Source organism: Crocodylus siamensis, chromosome 5 (assembly GCF_052110815.1).
Source record: "Crocodylus siamensis isolate JL-2025a chromosome 5, ASM5211081v1, whole genome shotgun sequence".
Classification (NCBI taxonomy): domain Eukaryota; kingdom Metazoa; phylum Chordata; order Crocodylia; family Crocodylidae; genus Crocodylus; species Crocodylus siamensis.
In genome coordinates, this window is record NC_143399.1 from 128,116,740 (window position 1) to 128,127,651 (window position 10,912).

Here is a 10,912-nt window from a genome sequence, read left to right on the forward strand (position 1 = left end):
CTACTTCCAGTACTTAAAATTTCTGTGCAGCAGAATAACTAAGTCAAGTTACTGCTCTGAAAGAGCTTCCTTGTGGCTAGTGAAGGTATCAAAAGTCACAAAATGGGGAACAGTCAGATGAACAGCAGCTTGTCTCAAAACCAAAAAGGCAAATAGAAAAAAATTAAGACCAAAGAAATAATTCTCAACCCCAATCAGCAAAGGCACATAAAAAAGCAACCAAAATTGGAGACAAAATCAAAACACAAATCAAGGGAAATACCTTGAGTACAGCATTTTTTTTAAATGGAAGATATGCTGAGGAACAAAAAGAAAACAATGAAGAAAGAGTCACTGAACATAAAAAGCAGTGAGAGAGAAAAAGATACTCCAGAAAGAAAGACAATATGCACAAGACAGTCCAAGTTACTCTAATAAGCTTAAGGATATATATTAAAAGTCCTTTACAAAAACTTTTCTCCTCCACATTTTAATATTCTAGACCATGTTAGAGACTTTGGAAAACATCATTGCCATATTCAGCAAGTTAGCTGACAAATTTTCAGGAAATGAAAATGCACAATATCTAAACTAAACAAGTGAACTCTGCCCCTCTGCAGTGAGCTGCCTTTTCCAGATGATACAGAATAAGAAAGGGAGACCTGGGACACGGTGTCCAATCCTTATTCCCATGTAACTTTATGCAAATCTCTTAAGTCCATAGTTTTAAATATGTTAAAATCACCTAAATACTTGTTAAAATCTGGAGCTCAGTCTCTTCGTTCTCTAGCTGTAAGATAGGTGTTTTAATAGTCCTTTCCTCCTGCACTATGAGGATGAATACTAAAGAGCTCAGATAACACAGTAAGTATGTAGATAGCAACACTTCCCCCACACTTTTTGCATGTTTTTTATTATTGGAAATATGAGATGTGAGGGGCTGAAACAATATGCATTTCCTTTCCTTGTAGATTTGGGTAAAAACAGCACCCAGTGGTTCTGTATAGTCCTTTCCTCAGTTCATTTAGATTTGCTTGTAATTTCTTTTCTATACTAGCAATCATTTTGGATTTTACATCCTTGAAATACTATTTTTCTCAATCAAGGGGCTGGCCAGGTTAAATATATATTGTTTCAGTAGACAACTGTCTCATGATATATTGAGTGACCTGGAGTATGGCATCCTATAGTCACAAAAGGTTTTGAAAACCACAGTGGTTGAGCACCAAGTCAGCTTAGATAGTCCATGCTGAGGAAGTATTTTCAAAGCAGCAGCACTGGCCACATTCTGCCTTAAAAATTTCTTTTGTTTTCTGAGTATTCCAAACCCTCTACCAAGGACCAGAGGAGACCTTCATAAAAATTCCCCTGTACTATGTTATGGCAGGAGGTACTGAATAACACTTTGAGATAGACTGCAAGAATTCTCTTGCTAATATTCCTGTTTCACAGAGCAAGCCAATCACAGAGTTGGGAATAGCATCAAGGCCTCTCTTGTCTCACATCCACCTGAGCACATGGCAATGAAGACTTGGCTAATAAGCAACACGGATTCTTTTTTCCCTGATGCATTGACAGATATGTCATCAATTAGTTGGGTTATACCTCTTGCAAAAAGCCGTTATAGGCTAGGGACAGACATTCAAAAAGCCTGAGCTTGAATTGACTCAATCTTTGCAGGTTAGTCTAACTTGGCTAGGCTGAACTGGTTTGCAAGTGCACAGACATTCTGAGAAAATGCAGGCACATGCCTGCAGTGCTTCAGGCTAGAAGCCAGGGGTGCTACAGCAGCCCTCCCTTCCTGTCCACCGTGCTGAACTGAAGGGGTGTGGGCAGGCCCTGGCAGGATGCTTTGATTAGGGAGGGGTTCCCCCCACACCTTGCTGCTCTTGAACAGTGAGGGAACCAGCAGGGAGTTGATAACAGCATTTACCAACCCACCAAGAAAACAAAAGCCTTTCTTATTAGTTAACGCTCTTCTTAAACAACTTTTTCGAAGGAAGGAGGGACATTACCAGCTGACCTGTTCTGTTGATTAACTCCAAAAAGCCCTAAGTGGACACTGTTCTGTCTGCCTTACACAGACACCTTTCAGCATTAACTAGCATACCACATGCTGGCTATGGTCCATGCTGGGGTGGGGTGGAATCCCTGCTTGAACAGCAAGTAAGCGGGGGAGGGGAAGCCAGGCAGACCCTGCTGTGCCTGCAGTCTCTGCCAGAACTCCAGCTAGGGAGCAGAGGGGTGGAGCCAGCCCTGCTCTGGAACAGAGAGCCCCATCCAGGACTGCGAAGTATCTGGGATGCTGAGGGACTCTGGTTTAAGTTAAACCAGGAAGGGGCCTGGAACAGACTTTGCATAAACTGGTTTGAACCAAATCAATTAAGTCTGATACAACATTCAACCAGGTTTATCTCAAACTGGTTTCAGCCATTTTCAAACTGGTTTATGTGAACTGAACATCTGTTCTATTACAGGTTTAAACCAGTTTCTGATCACTTAAACTGGTTTGTGTGTAATGTCTGGCCCTAGCCATAATAACTTACTTTCTTATTCTGAATTCTATACAACTATGTCATCCTGTAAGATATGAATGAGCTTAAAACAATGTGCATAAAATTTAGTCACATCCTCTGTAAATAATCATCTCACTGGTGTAAAAATTTGCCTGGATGTTGGTACTAAACAGATATCAGCTGTACCCCCCCTCCCCCATCTCTGCTCTGAAAGAGAAATGCTTTCAATTTCTCACTATTGTAATTTTGATTTTTTTTCTTTTTCTTTTTCTCAAAGGACTTAGAAATTGGTGCACAGCAGCAACTATGAGAAGGTTTCAAGTCCAAAAGTACTAATATTGATTTGGAAGCTCAAAAGTATCCCCAATATTTAAAATAACAAAAGATACCTTAGAACTATGCTTATGCTCATCTCCCTCATTATTATTTTAAGTGCCTGTATAGTTGAGCATGGACACAGCTAGAGTAAAACCCACAGACCTTTCCTGAGAACTGTAAAGAAGTAAATGAAAGTTTAATTTATAGTAAAAATACATCCATAAAGACTGAACAAGCAGTAACTAGTTAATTCTCCTGCAAAAGTTTCATTCTTAAAAGAAAATTCTAATTAACTTTACTGCTATTATATTAGTGTATGGCTGTAATCTTACAAATGCAATTGGCATTGCTTAGGGTTTTTTTTAATACTTCCATATGTATTATTTTTTTTATAGGTCAGAGATTTTTTTAAAGTTTGTGTCTCATTACAAGTTTTGCTTTCCATCTAGGTATTTATATCATGCACATCACCATGGTTTCTGAGTGCATAAGCACTGTTTTTTTTCAGGTCTCATAGGAATTGATGATGGGCTCAAGCCAGAAAATTTGGATATGAATAGAAATACCTAAAACATGTAATTTGGGAGATTTCAGACAGGAGACCTCACCTCTTCAGAATCAGGATCTAGAACAAGGAAAAACTTCAGCTTCTGAACTCCCTTAGCTTATCTGTAATAAGAAATTATTTTAAAAGCCATTTTTCCTCTAGAGAGCTGTAGACACCAATGGAGGTGACAAGGAACTGTCCATTTCATAGAATATGCATTGCTGTATAAATAATAAATGAAGTTTTCAACAGTGTGGCATATGTGAGTCACACACAGAGTAACCTTGCTGGTAAGCTAAAAATAACTTACTGGCAAAATTCTGAATAGCAACTAGAACAACAAAATTGTTTTATCATTACAGGCAGAAAATATTGCAGAAGGGCAACTTAAAATGATCTTGAGGGTCTTTGGAGGGTCTTGTTCCCTTCTGGCACCCTCATTACTAGTTAGGGATTTAAAATGTTATGCTGCTATGAAAAGTGACTCCATGAAAATGATAACGGGGTTTCACTGCTCAATGTCTTTCGGTGATTGTAAACCAAATGTACTCACTTCAAAAATAAAGATGTCATTCTCCTCATCCACCAACATCCAGCTTGAAAACTCATCTTGCATATGGAAGCAAGGTTGCATTTCTTCAGTGTGATCAGTAAACAAGGGCTGAGTCATGCCTTTGTAACCCCATTGGCTTTGACAACTGGGCAACGACAATACACTCAACCGGACCTTAAGAGCATAAAATAAATTTTAATTGCAAGGAGAATTGAAAATAATTCTGATAATGAAGATACACGGAAAGAAATACATTTCAAGTCATTCTCATAGAGATACCTGAGCTTGCTCTGAATGATCTAACTTAGATTTCAGAAGTATAGCCACCTCAGCACAGCACTCTGCCTGGACTCATTTACCCTGCTTCTCAGCAGGGCTAATTAGTCCTGATGGAGCACTACTAACACAGCTGTCCTGCTTATTGTACTTGTGCTAGTTTGGATAGCTCAACACGGCACTGTATTGTGCCATGTAGATATACTCTTAGGCTGTTGGCTCTGCAGGGCTAACAAAAATAAAACAAGCAGTAGAAACTGATTTTCATCACTGAAGTCAACAGATAAGACTATCAGTGCATGCAGTGAACAGCTCTGTTAAGTTAAACATTGACATTGTGACACAGTTACTTTTCAAAATACAGCTGCACTTTCAAAGAATAGTATTAAGTATATTTTTCCAGTATAGTTAACACACTTATTTTGTATTAGAATAATCCAACGAGCATATTGAGATAAACCAAATGATTTATTCCATCTTACACAGAAGATACTTTTATGTTTCCTAGCTCACAATCACAAAAGAAAGTTAAAAAAAGGGGGGACAAAGATAACATCCTATGACTTAGCAATATATAAAGTAATCCATCTTCCTCATCTGGTCTTGTACTTTTAAACAACCATAAATAGGTCTAACCAAAATGACATTTGCAAAGTCAAAGTACTTGGGAGGAAAGCAAAAGGATGCCATATAAGGGCATGGACAAACGTGCATTTGGATGGTTTTCAAAGGGGAGGAGGAGCTGCTGCTCAGAGCATGCAGCAGCTGTTATGCTGTAACAGTTAGGTGTACACAAATTGGAAGTGATACAAATGTAGCAAAACAGTCCCAACCTTAACCTTGCTTTCTCCAGGTTGGAGAAAGTTTTTGCAGAAAACTCCAATGACACAAAGCTACCCATGCTTTTATTACCATTTCATTTTTCTAGGAGCAGAATGCATGTCAGTTGTATCATTTTAATTCTTTCCCGTGGCAATGCTTTCCTTATTTAAAAAAAATCAAGTACAGTTTATTTTTCAGTGGAAACTAGCTTAACCATTTAAAGTAGGGTCTGAAAATGCATGGTTTGACTCAGTACAGCTGAGAGAATAAGTTATTTACTTTTGCACCTCCTTTTGCTCACAGAAATATCATAGTTTATTTAAGTTATCATCAATCCAAATTATTCAAACTTTTTTTGATTTTTTTAAACATCTAGATGGATAGCTTGCAAACTATATTCTGCAAGCATTTGCTGTGTATGCTGTGATGGTATATTGCGATTGCTCAAATAAAGCACATGATACTGTTCTTGTACTCAGACTGGAAGACTACTCGGGAATTGAATCACAAACATTCACATGAAAGTAAGGTGGAAGGACAAACAGTTCCCTTGACAGTGAAGGAAAATAACAAACAATAATAGTTAGAAGTAACCTCTATAACTAGACATGTGACCATGGTGACCTCAGGCCAACATAAAGCTTAAGGGCAATGATTCTTAACTAGGGTGGTAAGGCACCCTTGGGGTGCTGGGATCCTTTTTAGAGTGCTGTACAATAGGCCTGTGCAGCTATTATTCACTTTCAATTTGGATTTGAATTCGGCCGATTTGGGGGACAGTGATTTGACTAGGTGATTTGAATCACTGCCCCAAATCAATTCGGCCAAATCCGAACAGAGATTCAGCCGCTGCTGAATCAGCCGAATCTCCAGATCAAACAGGCCCTATCTCCTGCCCACTCTCCCAGCCCTGTCAATTGCTACTCCACCCGGCCAGTGTCCCAGCTCTTAAAAAAACAACAAAAGCCCCGCATTTACCAGCTCCTGCCAGGTGACGTGGGGGGGGAAGATCCCTGCTTTCCCTCACTGCTCTGCGCTGTGTGGGAGGCTCTGCCACAAACCTCCATCCTCCTCCCACTCTCCCAGCCCCAGCATCCCGGCTCTTTGAAAAAAAAAAGCCCTGCACTCACCAGCTCTTTCCAGACGGGGGGCAAGTCCTGCTGCACCCCACTGCACCACAGTGCATGGGGGGGGCTCTGTTAGGAGCCCCTGGAAGCCCCGATGGCTGCTCCAGCAGTCAGTGAGTGCAGGGCTTTTTTTTTTTTTTTTTTTTTTTTTTTTTTTTTTTTTTTTTAAGTGCCAGGACGCTTGGACCGGGTGAGGCAGCCATTGATGAGGCTGGAAGAGCAGGCGGGGGTTGGGGGACCCTCAGGCAGGCTGGAGGAGCAGGCAGGAGATGGGGCTGGTGGGTGTCTCCCCATGATCCCCTCCTTCAGCCCCCTCCCTGCCCCTTACTTACCGGCACAGAGTCCGGGTCCAGCTCCCAGCAGCAGCAAGTGGGTACTGCCCAAATCACTGAATCTTTGTCCGAATCTTTCCTGAATTGATTCAGAGACTTCAAATCTATTTGGACCCTTTTATTGGTCTCCTAATTTGATTCAGATTCAGAGAGTCAGCCGCTGAATCGGGCCGAATCTCCGCCAAATCAAACCAGCACCCAAAACTTTGCACAGCTCTACTGTGCAATATAATACTGTTAGATGTGTGAACACCTACATATGATTTGCAAGATAAACCCAGAGATTTCAAATAGGAATCCACAGCATCACAAACATTCTGACCTGCTGTGGTTTTTGTATGTTCTTTGCAACAGAAAAATTAAGACCTGGCATTTTCTGAGGGGAACTTTCATTCTCCAGAGGAAATGTACCCTTCCTTACTTCCTAGGGTGATCATATGTCCCAGACTAGCCAGGACCACCCTAGATTTCATAAGCTACCCCAGCATTTCAGCCAGTTGTTGTAAATTGAAGCAACAGTCCCAGATTCAACAGCTGCAGAAAGAAGCAGAGGCTACTGCAACCTGTAGTGCCTGGCCTGGCTCCTACTGAACAGTGACTGGAGGGGTGGAGGCAGGCTGGGCTGGGCACTGCTCCTCCTGCCTGGAATCTGCTAGGGGAAGGAGCTAGAGCTGGGGCTTGAGCACAGCTCAAGCTCTTGCACGGGCTGAGCCAGGATGATTGCCCACTGCAGGCAGCTTACTGCCCTACTGCTGCTGTGGCTGTTGCCAAAGCCAAGGCCACATGTGGTGGACCTGGGTGGCTGCCAGTGATGAGAAGGAAGGGCACGTGCAGCCGGTTCCAGCCTCTAGGCATCAGGGATGAAATCCAGCCACAGACCTCCATGCTGTTCCACTCTGGTCTTCCCTGCCGTCAGGGCTCCTGGAAGCTGCAGCATCAGGGTGAATGCATGTATGTGTTGTGGTGGGGGTGCCCTCCATCCCCCATTTCCTTACCCCATCTGAGATTCACTTAACCAGGATATTGTCTTCCTGATGTAGCCATTAACAATTATTCCCACTAGTTATAACCAAAATTATAAAAAAAAGCTTATGTCTCTTGTCAGAGAAAATAAAGATCAATCTCATTATCAGAATAATTGTTAAATATAATCTTGATGTGGAAAGCTAAGATGAAGGTTGCAAAGTGTGGAGGTAACTGCTACACAGAATGTTACCTTTTTTTTTATTTTAACAAATCTCTTGTCTTTATTATAGACAGGTTCAGACTCTCCCTGAACAACTGCATTTGTCAACTTGTATTCCTTCCTTCCTGTTACTTATAGTGCTGAATGGCTCTGAGTCCAGATGCTGTTAAAATGTTACTGATTACCCTTTTTCTTTTTATAGCAATATACAAGTATATTTGTATTTCTAGGTTACCACACCCTTCATCATTTTTAATTTTCCTTCTATGCAAATACACAACTTCTATTTCCTCTTTTTATTCTTCATGGGCAAAATAGCAACCTCTGGGGTAGGGGCTTTTCTTTTTGTTAGACCTCCATGTGACAACCAACTACTAGGGAGACAATGGCCCATTTACCTATGGATCCTGTTACTCATTAGCCACAGCAGAGCAGGGAGCAAACACCAGTACACATTGCTTGCAACAGCTTCATTCAGAATGGAGAGCGCTTTGGGCCAGCTCCCTCACCCATGGAATATGGGGAGCCACGATGAACAATAGTTTTTTCCACGTTTATACATTTTAGTTCATGTTTATTAACATTTATTCTACCCTCACCCCTCCTATATTCCACCATTTCTCCTCCCATCTCAAGCTCTGCCACTGTTTACTGTTTGCTTCATTAGAATGGAATTACCTATGCATTTCATTCATTTACATGACTTCTTGCTATGAACGCATGTCTAAGACCTTGATGGCTTTTCTTCAGTCAATAGGCGGACTTTGACCAAAACCTGGAAGCTTCTGGAGTCTTCTCCACCAATCGCCATTCACCTTTTTGCATATGTTCATCTTGGATTCTGTTACTAATTACGTATTTTTAGTCTGTTTTTCTGTCTCAGGTTGTACCATCTTCCACCCATTTTGTGGACCCCTCTATCTTATCTTGTTCCTTACTGTAGCTGGTTCACAGCACACAGGCTTAATTGTGCTTTTTCCAGAAAAGCGGTTGACACAGTTAAGATGGTTACTTAGCATAAGCAAATGGCTGGCATAGATATCATTCTGCCTTGTGGTCAGCAGCTCTGCTAGGCCACAGGTTATGCCTTGTATTCAGCTGCTAATCCAGTGCTCTCCAAGATCCAAATTATTGTCACCCTCACGCTCCCTCACAGAATTAGTATAGACAGCAAAAGAGAACCCCAGCCAATTCTCCAGAGGTCATCATTTTCTCCACATAATACATCCCTTGGGCCTGGCAAAGTAGATGGTGCTTTTGTGTTGCTCGGACAGAGGACTGACCTTTTGCCCATCATTGGTAACAAGTGACACAACTACTTGCTTTCTAGTCTGGGACTGATCCAGGAACTGGGATGGATGGTACTATCAGTACTTTTTTTTGTTTATGTGTTTGTATATGGCCTGACACAACTGGCCATGCCAACACCCATTAAAAGAATCCCAAATTTTCTGAAACCTTTCCAAGTATTTCCAGACCCATTTTATGTTTTTACATTTACATATCCAAAGTCCACTGAAGTCAGTACAAGTCATTAATGGACTTTAGATGAGGCCTATATTCTTGAGAATTATTTCTTTTAAACTAAGGCTAGAGACAGAAATTAAACATTATTAGCAAGTACAAGTGATGAAAAACTGATCTAAACCTGTAATAGAACAGATGTTCAGTACACACAGACTGGTTTTAAAATGGTGGAACCTGGTTTAAGATAGACCTGAATGGATGTAGTATCAGGTTTAATCAGTTTAATTTACACCTGTCTATCAAATTTCTGTTTCAAAATTGCCTCTCAATTCACGTCACCCAGAATCCCAAGTGCATTATGGGCCCTGCTAACCTGCCTCTTGCAGGGCTGGCAGGCTACCCTCTGCTCTTGCTTGTCTGCTCTCCCCAGCCCTGAGTAGTCACAGAGCTGAGGCAGCAAAGCCTCTTCTCCCCAACCCTGCATTCTGCCTGTACCTACCAGCTAGGTAAGGCAGCAGAGGGAAAGGAGGCAGAGGAACAGAGCCCCCAGCCCATTTTCCCCCTACCCCTAAGCTGGGGTTTGCACACCTGGGGTGCTTTCATGGTGGGGGCATTTCCCTACTGATATCTCTACACCTGGCTGGACTGGCTGGTCAGACCAGGCTGAACAGCCCCATCCCCTGCAAGTTATTTCCTCTGAGTGGTGGGGGGTGGTGGAAGGGGTGGGGGCCTGGAGAAAAGGGAGGAAAGTGTTGTGTTGGATTTCTCCCCTCACCTGCTGACTGGCCCAGTGTGGAACAAAGCTGTTCAGGACTAGTCAGCAGAAGAGGGAAGAAAGCCCCCACAAGCACCCCCCACCCTGCAGTTCTGGCTGGGTTGGGGAGGAGCTGGTTTGGGAGCCTCCACACCCCCCTCTTCTTTCTGCCTGCTAGCAGCTAGAAGGGGGTGGGGATGTGAAATGAAGCCACACTGGGCCAGTCAGCAGGAGAAGGGAGAAAGCTGCCACTGCATGTCCTCCCAGTGGTTCTGGCTGGGTTGCAGTGATGGGTGGGGCCTCTGCTTTTCCCTCTTTGCCCCCACCACTGCTGTCAGCAGCTGTGGGGAATGAGGCTGGGGAGAGGTTCTGTGTTGGCTCCCCCACCCTCCCTGGGGATAACAGTAGGGATTTGGGGGAACTGCCCAGTAGCCAATCCAGTGTGGCCTCCTAATTGGCTGCATTTAGCTACCTTCATCCATGTCCTACATACTGGGGGGCATGTGGGAGCACTCCCAGCCTGCTGGACTCAGCCAGTGCCAATATTCCTGTGGTCCCTTCTCACCAATGGGAGCATGTGGATTCTGTTCATTCCTGATCTGTTCTTTGCAACTTAGAGTAATGTGGGAAGGTTAAATTGATACTGCCTTTGGACTTTTTGAATGTCTGTGCCTAGTCTAATGGTCAATATATAATATTTACTTTTAGATTGGGTGTCCTCAGTTGTGACATTCATTTCTTTAAGTATTTTCAAAGCCATTATCATGCCTACCACAAGAGCACTTTTAAAATCCAAAGAGAAAGGCATGCAGATTTGACCCTGATAAAAAAGTTTGCTAGTTATTTCACCAGGTATCTCCATCTTTCAGCTTAACATAATATATAGTGGGTTCTGTAAAAGCAGATTTTCTGTAAAATGTAGTTTAGCTTTTTTCTTTAATCATCTTCAAATAAAAATTTTTGTTTCCCATTTAACTTCTGAAAACAGAGTTGAGCTCTATGGGGCTTATATAGAGGTTGTTAAAATAGAGCTAT